This window comes from Arachis stenosperma, chromosome 10, assembly GCF_014773155.1.
Source record: "Arachis stenosperma cultivar V10309 chromosome 10, arast.V10309.gnm1.PFL2, whole genome shotgun sequence".
Lineage (NCBI taxonomy): Eukaryota > Viridiplantae > Streptophyta > Magnoliopsida > Fabales > Fabaceae > Arachis > Arachis stenosperma.
This window is the reverse complement of record NC_080386.1, coordinates 121275974-121286699: the sequence shown is the minus strand read 5'-3', so window position 1 is coordinate 121286699 and position 10726 is coordinate 121275974. Positions and strand designations below refer to the sequence as shown.

Here is a 10726-nt window from a genome sequence, read left to right as displayed (position 1 = left end):
CGACCTGGGCACCCTCCCTCAACAAAAGAGAGGGAAAGGGAAACCAAGAAAAAGGAGGAACTCGGTCTCGAGAGACCAAGAAAATACCACTCTCATACTCCTCTGAAAGTTTCTATAGTGGATGTATATAGAGAGATTTGTAACACTGAAAGACTGCCACCCCCTAGACCCTTTAAAAATAAAAAAGGGGGGAGCCGCAGCGACTACTGTGAGTACCATAAAATATATGGTCACTCCACAAACGACTGTTACGACCTTAAAAATGTGATAGAAAAGCTGGCTAGAGAAGGTCGGCTCGATAGATATCTCATAGAAAGGTCGGACAGTCATGGAAAGAGAAAGCGAGACGATATGGATAGAAGAGACCCACCGCCGCAGACTCCGGAGAGACATATCCATATGATCTCAGGAGGGTTCGCGGGAGGGGGACTCACCAAATCCTCTCGCAAAAGACATCTCAAAAGAGTCTACCAGGTTGGAGAGGAGTCATCCGACCTCCCTACCATTTCATTCACAAAAGAAGATGGGCAAGGAATAATCCCTGGACACGATGATCCAGTAGTAATAACTATGATCCTGGCAAATCCCATCTCCACAGAACCCTAGTAGACCAAGGAAGCTCAGCGGACATCCTTTTTAAGCCCGCTTTTGACAAACTAGGGTTGGATGAGAAAGAATTAAGAGCCTACCCCGACACCCTATACGGATTAGGGGACACGCCAATAAAACCACTGGGATTTTCGCCCCTCCACACCACTTTCGGAAAAGGGGAAAAATCAAAGACTCTGAGTATAGACTTCATAGTCATTGATGTGGGGTCGGCATATAACGCTTTAACCGGCAGAGCTACCCTTAATCGACTCGGAGCCGTGGTATCCACTCCCCACCTTTGCATGAAATTCCCGACTTTAGCGGGGATAGCAACGGTAAGGGGAGATCAAAAGTTGGCAAGGAAATGCTATAATGAAAGCCTAAATCTGAGAGGAAAGGGCAGAGAAGTTCACACAATAGAGCTCGGTGGTGCAAGGGCCAGAGAAGAGCTGCGACCACAACCGGGAGGAAAGACCGAGGAGATACAGGTCGGCAAAGAGGAAGGGAAAAATACTCACATAGGAGCCAACCTAGGGGAAACCCTAAGACAAGGGTTGACTAAGCTCCTAAGAGATAACTCCGATCTCTTTGCCTGGAAGGCCTCCGACATGCCTGGGATAGACCCCGAGCTCATGTCCCACAAACTCTCGGTCTACCCGGGGTCCCGACCTGTACAACAAAGAAGACGCAAGCTCGGCCCGGAACGAGCCCTAGTAGTAGAAGAACAAGTACATGCGCTCCTAGAAGCTGGCTTCATCAGAGAAGTCAAGTACCCAACATGGCTAGCCAATGTAGTGCTAGTCAAAAAACAAAATGGCAAATGGAGAATGTGCGTCGACTATACCGACTTGAATAAGGCATGTCCCAAGGACCCTTATCCACTGCCAAGCATCGATACCCTAGTAGACTCCAGCTCGGGGTACCAATACTTGTCGTTCACGGACGCCTACTCGGGGTATAACCAAATTCCGATGTATGAGCTAGACCAGGAGAAGACATCATTCATCACACCCAGAGCTAATTTCTGCTACGTGGTCATGCCATTTGGATTGAAAAATGCAGGGGCCACATACCAGAGGTTGATGAATAAGGTGTTTGCCTCTCACCTTGGGAGCCTAATGGAAGTATACGTCGACGACATGCTGGTAAAGACCAAGAAAGAAGTCGACCTCTTGTCAGACCTCTCACAAGTCTTTGACACCATAAGGCTGCACGGGATGAGACTAAACACCGCAAAGTGCGCCTTCGCGGTGGAGGCAGGAAAATTTCTAGGATTTATGCTAACACAAAGAGGGATCGAAGCCAATCCCGATAAGTGTAGAGCCATCCTAGAGATGAAAAGCCCGACTTGCTTGAGAGAGGTCTAGCAGCTGAATGGCCGACTTGCAGCCCTCTTCAGATTTTTGGCAGGATCAGCACTAAAATCCCTTCCACTATTCTCCTTATTGAGAAAGGGATGTCAGTTTGAATGGACCCCTGAATGCGAGGAGGCGTTCCAGGAGTTCAAAAAGTTCTTAAGCCAACCTCCTATTCTGACCCGACTCGTATCTGGAAAAGACCTCGTCCTATACTTATCTGTAGCAGACAAGGCTGTCTCATCAGCCCTGATAAGAGAAGATGAGGTTGGACAACATCCAGTATATTTCATCAGTAAAGTTCTACAAGGCCCTGAGCTAAGGTACCACAAACTAGAGAAGTTTGCCTACTCCTTAGTAATAGCCTCACGAAGGCTACGGCCTTACTTTCAAGCTCACACAATAAGAGTCCGTACGAACCAACCCATGAAGCAAATTCTCCAAAAGACGGATGTTGCAGGGAGAATGGTTCAATGGGCAATAGAGCCTTCCGAGTTCGACTTAAGATACGAAATTCGGACGGTGATTAAAGCCCAATGCCTCACCGATTTCATTGCAGAATACGCAGGGGATCAGGAGGAAAAACCAACTATATGGGAACTCTATGTAGATGGATCCTCCAACAAAATAGGAAGCGGTGCAGGCATAATATTGGTAGATGAAAGAGGAACCCAGATAGAGGTTTCCCTAAAATTTGAATTCCCAGCTTCAAATAATCAGGCAGAGTATGAAGCCTTGATTGCTGGATTAAAGCTGGCAGAAGAAGTCGGTGCTACAAAGGTGATGATATACAGCGACTCACAAGTGGTGACCTCCCAGATAAACGGAGAGTATCAGGCAAAGGACCCAAATATGAAGAGGTACTTGTAGAAAACTCTGGAGCACCTTGGGTGCTTTGCAGAAACCGAGGTTAAACACATAACTCGAGATCTAAACAGCAGAGCAGACGCCCTATCCAAGTTAGCAAGTACCAAGTCAGGAGGGAACAACAGAAGCCTGATCCAAGAAACCCTCCAGGAACCCTCAGTGGTAAAAATAGAAGACAAACAAGAAGTCCTTGAGGTAGTCGGTTTAAACCTCGGATGGATGAACCCCTTGGTCGAATACATAAAATTTGACATCCTTCCAAAAGAGGAAAAAGAGGCCAGGAAAATCCGGAGGGAAGCACAACATTACACTTTGGTGAGAAATACTCTCTACAGAAGGGGGATATTAACACCATTGTTAAAGTGCGTACCGACCTCAAGAACCACCGAGGTGTTAGAGGAAATTCACAGTGGAATCTGCGGAAATCATCTCGGAGTAAGGTCACTAGCTAGGAAAGTAATCCGAGCTGGATTCTACTGGCCGACCTTGCAGAAAGATGCCACAGAATTTGTGAAAAAGTGCCAACCATGTCAGATGCATGCAAATTTCCACGTGGCTCCCCCAGAGGAGCTCATCAGTATCACTTCTCCATGGCCCTTTGCAAAATGGGGAATAGATTTGTTAGATCCTTTTCCCCAAGCGCCAGGACAAGTCAAATACCTGATCGTGGGAATAGATTACTTCACAAAGTGGATAGAAGCAGAACCATTGGCCACCATCACTGCTCAAAGAAGTCGGAGGTTCCTCTACAAAAATATCATCACAAGATATGGGATACCTTATTCCATTACTGCAGACAATGGAACCCAATTCACCGATTCTACCTTCAGAAGCCTAGTAGCCAGTATGAAAATAAAACACCAGTTCACCTCGGTGGAGCACCCACAAGCCAATGGGCAAGCCGAGGCAGCCAACAAAGTCATACTGGCAGGGCTAAAAAGAAGATTACAAGAGGCAAAAGGAGCCTGGGCTGAAGAGCTCCCCCAAGTGCTATGGGCTTACAGGACAACACCCCAATCCGCCCCTGGAGAAACGCCCTTCCGACTAGTCTATGGCGTAGAAGCAATGATACCAATAGAAATCAATGAACAAAGCCCAAGGGTAATTCTCCATGACGAGATCGGGAACATACAGGGACACAAAGAGGAGCTCGACTTGCTCCCAGAAATCCGAGAAGAAGCCCAGATAGGAGAAGCAGCGTTGAAGCAAAGGATGACTACAAGGTACAATAAAAAAGTCATTCGAAGAACATTTTCCCCAAATGACTTGGTCTTAATCAGAAACGACATTGGAGTCAACAAATTAGGGGAAGGAAAACTCGCTGCTAATTGGAAGGGACCATACAAAATCAATGAGGTCTTAGGAAAAGGCTATTATAAAGTGACCGACCTAGACGGCACCGAATTACAGAGGTCGTGGCATGCTTGTAATATGCAAAGGTACTACAGCTAAAAGCAAACTCTACTCCCTGATGTACTATTTTCCCAACTTCATGATTTTTTCCCAAAATCAAAGGGTTTTTTCTGGAGGAGGGTTTTTAACGAGGCATCATAGTAGAGGCTAAGGGAAAATAGGCTATTAAAAACCCTTAGTAGCAAGAAGGTACCGCCCCAATTAATAAAGATCTTTTTTCATTTACAATATCTCTTATAAACTCCTTTCTATTTTCTAAAGTCTTTCTACGAAACGCGCCAACTTAAGCTCGACAAAACGTGAAAATTCCATGAACCCACCTAGATGGTCGTTGATGAGCGGATAATTTATACACTTTTTGGCATTGTTTTTAGTATGTTTTTAGTATGATCTAGTTAGTTTTTAGTATATTTTTATTAGTTTTTAGTTAAAATTCACTTTTCTGGACTTTACTATGAGTTTGTGTGTTTTTCTGTGATTTCAGGTATTTTCTGGCTGAAATTGAGGGATCTGAGCAAAAATATGATTCAGAGACTGAAAAGGACTGCAGATGCTGTTGGATTCTGACCTCCCTGCACTCGAAGTGGATTTTCTGGAGCTACAGAAGCCCAATTGGCGCGCTCTCAACGGCGTTGGAAAGTAGACATCCTGGGCTTTCCAGCAATATATGATAGTCCATACTTTGCCCAAGATTTGATGGCCCAAACCGGCGTTCAAAGTCACCTCAAGAAATCCCAGCGTTAAACGCTGGAACTGGCACCCAAATGGGAGTTAAACGCCCAAACTGGCATAAAAGCTGGCGTTTAACTCCAAGAAGAGTCTCTACACGAAAATGCTTCATTGCTCAGCCCAAGCACACACCAAGTGGGCCCGGAAGTGGATTTTTATGTCATTTACTCATCTCTGTACACCTTAGGCTACTAGTTTTCTATAAGTAGGACCTTTTACTATTGTATTGAGATATCGGGGTAGCTATCTTCATTTTTATGCTATCTTAGATCATTAGGAGGCTGGCCATTCGGCCATGCCTAGACCTTATGCTTATGTATTTTCAACGGTGGAGTTTCTACACACCATAGATTAAGGTGTGGAGCTCTGCTGTACCTCGAGTATTAATGCAGTTACTATTGTTCTTCTATTCAATTCCGCTTGTTCTTTGTCCAAGATATCACTTGTTCTTCAACTTAATGAAGGTGATGATCGTCACGGATCATCACCATTCTCACTCATGAACAAAGTGACTGACAACCACTCTTGTTCTACAAGCATCTGAGGCTTAGTGAATATCTCTTGGATTCCTGATAACACGATGCATGGTTGATCGCCTGACAACCGAGTGCTCGCCTGACAAACGAGCCAGCCATTCCGTGAGATCAGAGTCTTCGTGGTATAGGCAAGAACTGATGGCGGCATTCAAGAGAATCCGGAAGGTCTAACCTTGTCTGTGGTATTCTGAGTAGGATTCAATGATTGAATGACTGTGACGTGCTTCAAACTCCTAGCAGGCTAGGGCGTTAGTGACAGACGCAAAAGAATCAATGGATTCTATTCCGGCCTGAACGAGAACCGACAGATGATTAGCCTATGCTGTGACAGAGCATCAGGGACGTATTTTCACTGAGAGGATGGGAGGTAGCTGCTGACAACAGTGAAACCCTACACGAGCTTGCCATGGAAAGGAGTAAGAAGGATTGGATGAAGGCAGTAGGAAAGCAGAGAGACGGAAGGGAAGGCATCTTTATACGCTTGTCTGAAGCTCTCACACCAATGATATACATAAGTATCTCTATCTTTATCTTTTTGCTTTATTCGTTCATCATTATACCCATTTGAGTCTGCCTGACTGAGATCTACAAGATGACCATAGCTTGCTTCATACCACCAATCTCCGTGGGATCGACCCTTACTCGCGTAAGGTTTATTACTTGGACGACCCAGTGCACTTGCTGGTTAGTTGTGCGAAGTTGTGTTTATGCCATGGTATTGAGCACCAAGTCTTTGGAGCCATTACTAGGGATTGTTTATGTTTTGAAAAGTATTGATCACAATTTCGTGCACCAAGTTTTTGGCGCCGTTGCCGGGGATTGTTCTTGTGTATGGACAACTGACGGTTCATCTTGTTGCTTAGATTAGGCATTTATTTTTTTTTCGAAATTCTTGAAGGTGAATTCTAGAGTTTCATGATGATTTGTTGAAATCTGGCTGGCTGAGAAGCCATGTCTAATTCCATTGGACCGAGGTTTCAACTTATCATCACAAGAGCTTGATGATCTTTATCAATCTTGCTTTTGGAACAGTGATTTGCTAAGGCTTGGCTGGCCTTTGGCCATGTCTAGTGTTTTGGACCGAAGCTTTCTTTGAAAGCTTGGCTGGCTGTGAAGCCATGTCTAATTCCTGGACCGGAGTCTTAGACTAGCATTGCACTGATTCCTGGAATTCTCATTAAGAATTTTGATATCTTTTTCCACTTAATTTTCGAAAAAAAAAACACAAAAAAAATTTTTAAAATCATAAAATCCAAAAATATTTCTTGTTTGAGTCTAGAGTCTCATCTTAAGTTTGGTGTCAAATGCATGTTTTTGTTATATTTTTCGAATCCATGCATGTATTTCTTTGTTTTGATCTTTGAATTCTATTGACTTGAGTATCTTTGTGTTTCATATAGTGTCAGTAGTATACAAACTGCTAAGTTTGGTGTCTTGCATGCATTGCTATTTGATTCTTGTTGCATTTTGATTATTAAAAATCCAAAAATATTTTTAATTTGTGTCTTTTCAAGTCAATAATTCAAAGAATTGAAGATTCAGAACATACTGCAGAGGAATTATACAGAAAAAGCTGGGCATTCAAAATGCCCAGTAAAGAAGACAGACTGGCGTTTAAACGCCAGCCAGGGTACCTGGTTGGGCGTTTAACGCCCAAAAAGGGTGCATTTTGGGCGTTAAACGCCAGAATGTATACCATTCTGGGCGTTTAACGCCAGGATGGTGCTAGGAGGAAGATTTTGTTTTCAAAATCAATTTTTTTTCAAGTTTTCAAAGTTTTTCAAAATCAAATCTTTTTCAAATCATATCCTTTCAATCAAATGTTTTCAAAATCAATTTCTTTCCTTTTTTTTAAGATACTTACTAACAATTAATGATTTGATTGAACATCTCAAATTTGTTGCCTTTTCTGTTGAGAAAGGTTTAATGTTTGAATCATATCTTTTCTTGTTAGGCAAGTCATTAATTTTCAAAATCAAATCTTTTTTTTAAAATTGTTTTCAAATCATATCTTTTCAAATTGTTTTCAAATCATATCTTCTCAATCACATCTTTTTAATCACATCTTTTTCAAATTAAGTTTTCAATCAAATCCTTTTGACTTCTAATTTCAAATCTTTTTCAAAAATCACTTGATTTCTTTTCCACTCTTATTTTCGAAAATCAATTAAGTGTTTTTCAAAAATGTTTTCAAAATTTTCTAATTAATTTTCGAAAATTACTCCCCTCCTTCTCACATCCTTCTATTTATGGAATACCACTCCTTCTCAATGCACAATTCGAACCTTATCTAATTAAAGTTCGAATTCTTCTTCTCCTTCTTCTTTCTATTTTTCTTTTTCCTCTGACACCTCAAGGAATCTCTATACTGTGACATAGAGGATTCCACGGTTTCTTGTTCTCTTCTCTTTCATATGAGCAGGAACAAAGACAAAGGCATTCTTGTTGAAGCGGACCCTGAACCCGAAAGGACCTTGAAGAGAAAGCTAAGAGAAGCCAAAGCACAACTCTCTGTAGAGGACCTGACCGAATTCTTCAAAGAAGAAGAAGACATGGCAGCCGAAAACAACAACAATGCAAACAATGCAAGGAAGGTGCTGGGTGACTTTACTGCACCTACTCCCGACTTCTATGGGAGAAGCATCTCTATCCCTGCCATTGGAGCAAACAACTTTGAGCTTAAGCCTCAATTAGTTTCTCTAATGCAACAGAATTGCAAATTCCATGGACTTCCAATGGAAGATCCTCATCAGTTCTTAGCTGAGTTCTTGCAAATCTGTGACACAGTCAAGACTAATGGGGTAGACCCTGAGGTCTATAGACTGATGCTATTCCCTTTTGCTGTAAGAGACAGAGCTAGAATATGGTTGGACTCTCAACCTAAAGAAAGCCTGGACTCTTGGGAAAAGCTAGTCAATGCCTTCTTGGCAAAGTTCTTTCCACCACAAAGATGGAGTAAGCTTAGAGTGGAGGTCCAAACCTTCAAACAGAAGGATGGAGAATCCCTCTATGAAGCTTGGGAAAGATACAAACAATTAATCAGAAAATGTCCCTCTGACATGCTTTCTGAATGGAGCATCATAGGTATTTTCTATGATGGTCTCTCTGAACTATCTAAGATGTCCTTGGATAGCTCTGCTGGAGGATCTCTTCATCTGAAGAAGACGCCTACAGAGGCTCAAGAGCTAATTGAAATGGTTGCAAATAACCAATTCATGTACACTTCTGAAAGGAATCCTGTGAACAATGGGACTAGTCAGAAAAGAGGAGTTCTTGAAATTGACACTCTGAATGCCATACTGGCTCAGAACAAGATATTGACTCAGCAAGTCAATTTGATTTCTCAAAGTCTGTCTGGAATGCAAAATGCACCTGGCAGTACTAAGGAAGCTTCATCTGAGGAAGAAGCTTATGATCCTGAAAACCCTTCAATGGAAGAGGTGAATTACCTAGGAGAACCCTATGGAAACACCTATAATTCTTCATGGAGAAATCACCCAAATTTCTCATGGAAGAATCAAGAGAGACCTCAACAAGGTTTCAATAACAATAATGGTGGAAGAAATAGGCTTGGCAATAACAAGCCTTTTCCATCATCTTCTCAGCAACAGATAGAGAGTTCTAAGCAGAATACCTCTGACTTAGCAACAATGGTCTCTGATCTAATCAAAACCACTCAAAGTTTCATGAATGAAACAAGGTCCTCCATCAGAAATTTGGAAGGACAAGTGGGAGAGCTGAGCAAGAAAATTACTGAACTCCCTCCTAGTACTCTCCCAAGTAATACAGAAGAAAATCCAAAAGGAGAGTGCAAAGCCATAACCATGGCCGAATATGGAGAGGAAAGAGAGGAGGTGGACGCCACTGAGGAAGACTTCAATGGGCGTGCACCAATCTCCTCTGAGTTCCCCAATAAGGAACCATGGGAATCTGAGGCTCAAAATGAGACCATAGAAATTCCATTGGACTTACTTCTGCCTTTCATGAGCTCTGATGAGTATTCTTCCTCTGAAGAGGATGAGTATGTCACTGAAGAGCAAGTTGCTAAATACCTTGGAGCAATCATGAAGCTAAATGACAAGTTATTCGGAAATGAGACTTGGGAAGATGAACCTCCCTTGCTCACCAAAGAACTGGATGACTTGTTTAGGCAAAAATTACCTCAAAAGAGACAAGATCCTGGGAAGTTTTCCATACCTTGTACCATAGGCACCATGACCTTCAAGAAGGCCCTGTGTGACTTAGGGTCAAGTGTGAACCTCATGCCTCTCTCTGTAATGGAGAAGCTAGGGATCTTTGAGGTACAAGCTGCAAAAATCTCACTAGAGATGGCAGACAACTCAAGAAAACAAGCTTATGGACTTGTAGAGAATGTTTTGGTTAAGATTGAGGACCATTACATCCCTACTGATTTCATAGTCCTAGAGACTGGGAAGTGCATGGATGAATCCATCATCCTTGGCAGACCCTTCCTAGCCACAGCAAAGGCTGTGATTGATGTTGATAGAGGTGAACTAATCATTCAAGTGAATAAAGAATCCTTTGTGTTTAAGGCTCAAGGATATCCCTCTGTCACCATGGAGAGGAAGCATGAAGAGCTTCTCTCAAATCAGAGACAAACAGAGCCCCCACGGTCAAACTTTAAGTTTGGTGTTGGGAGGCCACAACCAAACTCTAAGTTTGGTGTTGAACCCCCACATTCAAACTCTAAGTTTGGTGTTGGAAGGTTCCAACATTGCTCTGAGTATCTGTGAGGCTCCATGAGAGCCCTCTGTCAAGCTACTGACATTAAAGAAGCGCTTGTTGGGAGGCAACCCAATGATTATATTTATATATTTCTCTTTGTTATTTTATGTTTTTTGTAGGTTGATGATCATAAGAAGTCACAAAATCCATTGAAAAAGCAAAAACAGAATGAAAAACAGGAAGAAAAATAGCACACCCTGGAGGAAGAATTCACTGGCGTTTAAACGCCAGTGAAGCTAGCATTTGGGCGTTTAACGCCCAGTCTGGCACCATTCTGGGCGTTTAACGCCAGAAAGGGGCACCAGACTGGCGTTAAACGCCAGAAAAGGGCTAGAACCTGGCGTTAAACGCCAGGAATGGGCACCAGCCCGGCGTTTAACGCCAGAAATAGCTCAAAACGTGATTTTGAGCAACATTTGGTGCAGGGATGACTTTTCCTTGACACCACAGGATCTGTGGACCCCACAGGATCTGTGGACCCCACAGGAC

General features: G+C 42.8%; 1 non-coding gene across 1 annotated transcript; it reads right to left on the bottom strand.

Moving 5' to 3' along the window:
* Window positions 1–8448: 8448 nt before the first annotated feature.
* Window positions 8449–8556, bottom strand: LOC130959433 (small nucleolar RNA R71). The gene has a single exon (XR_009078512.1). It is a non-coding gene; the product is annotated as a small nucleolar RNA R71 (small nucleolar RNA).
* Between the last annotated feature and the right edge of the window lie 2170 nt (window positions 8557–10726).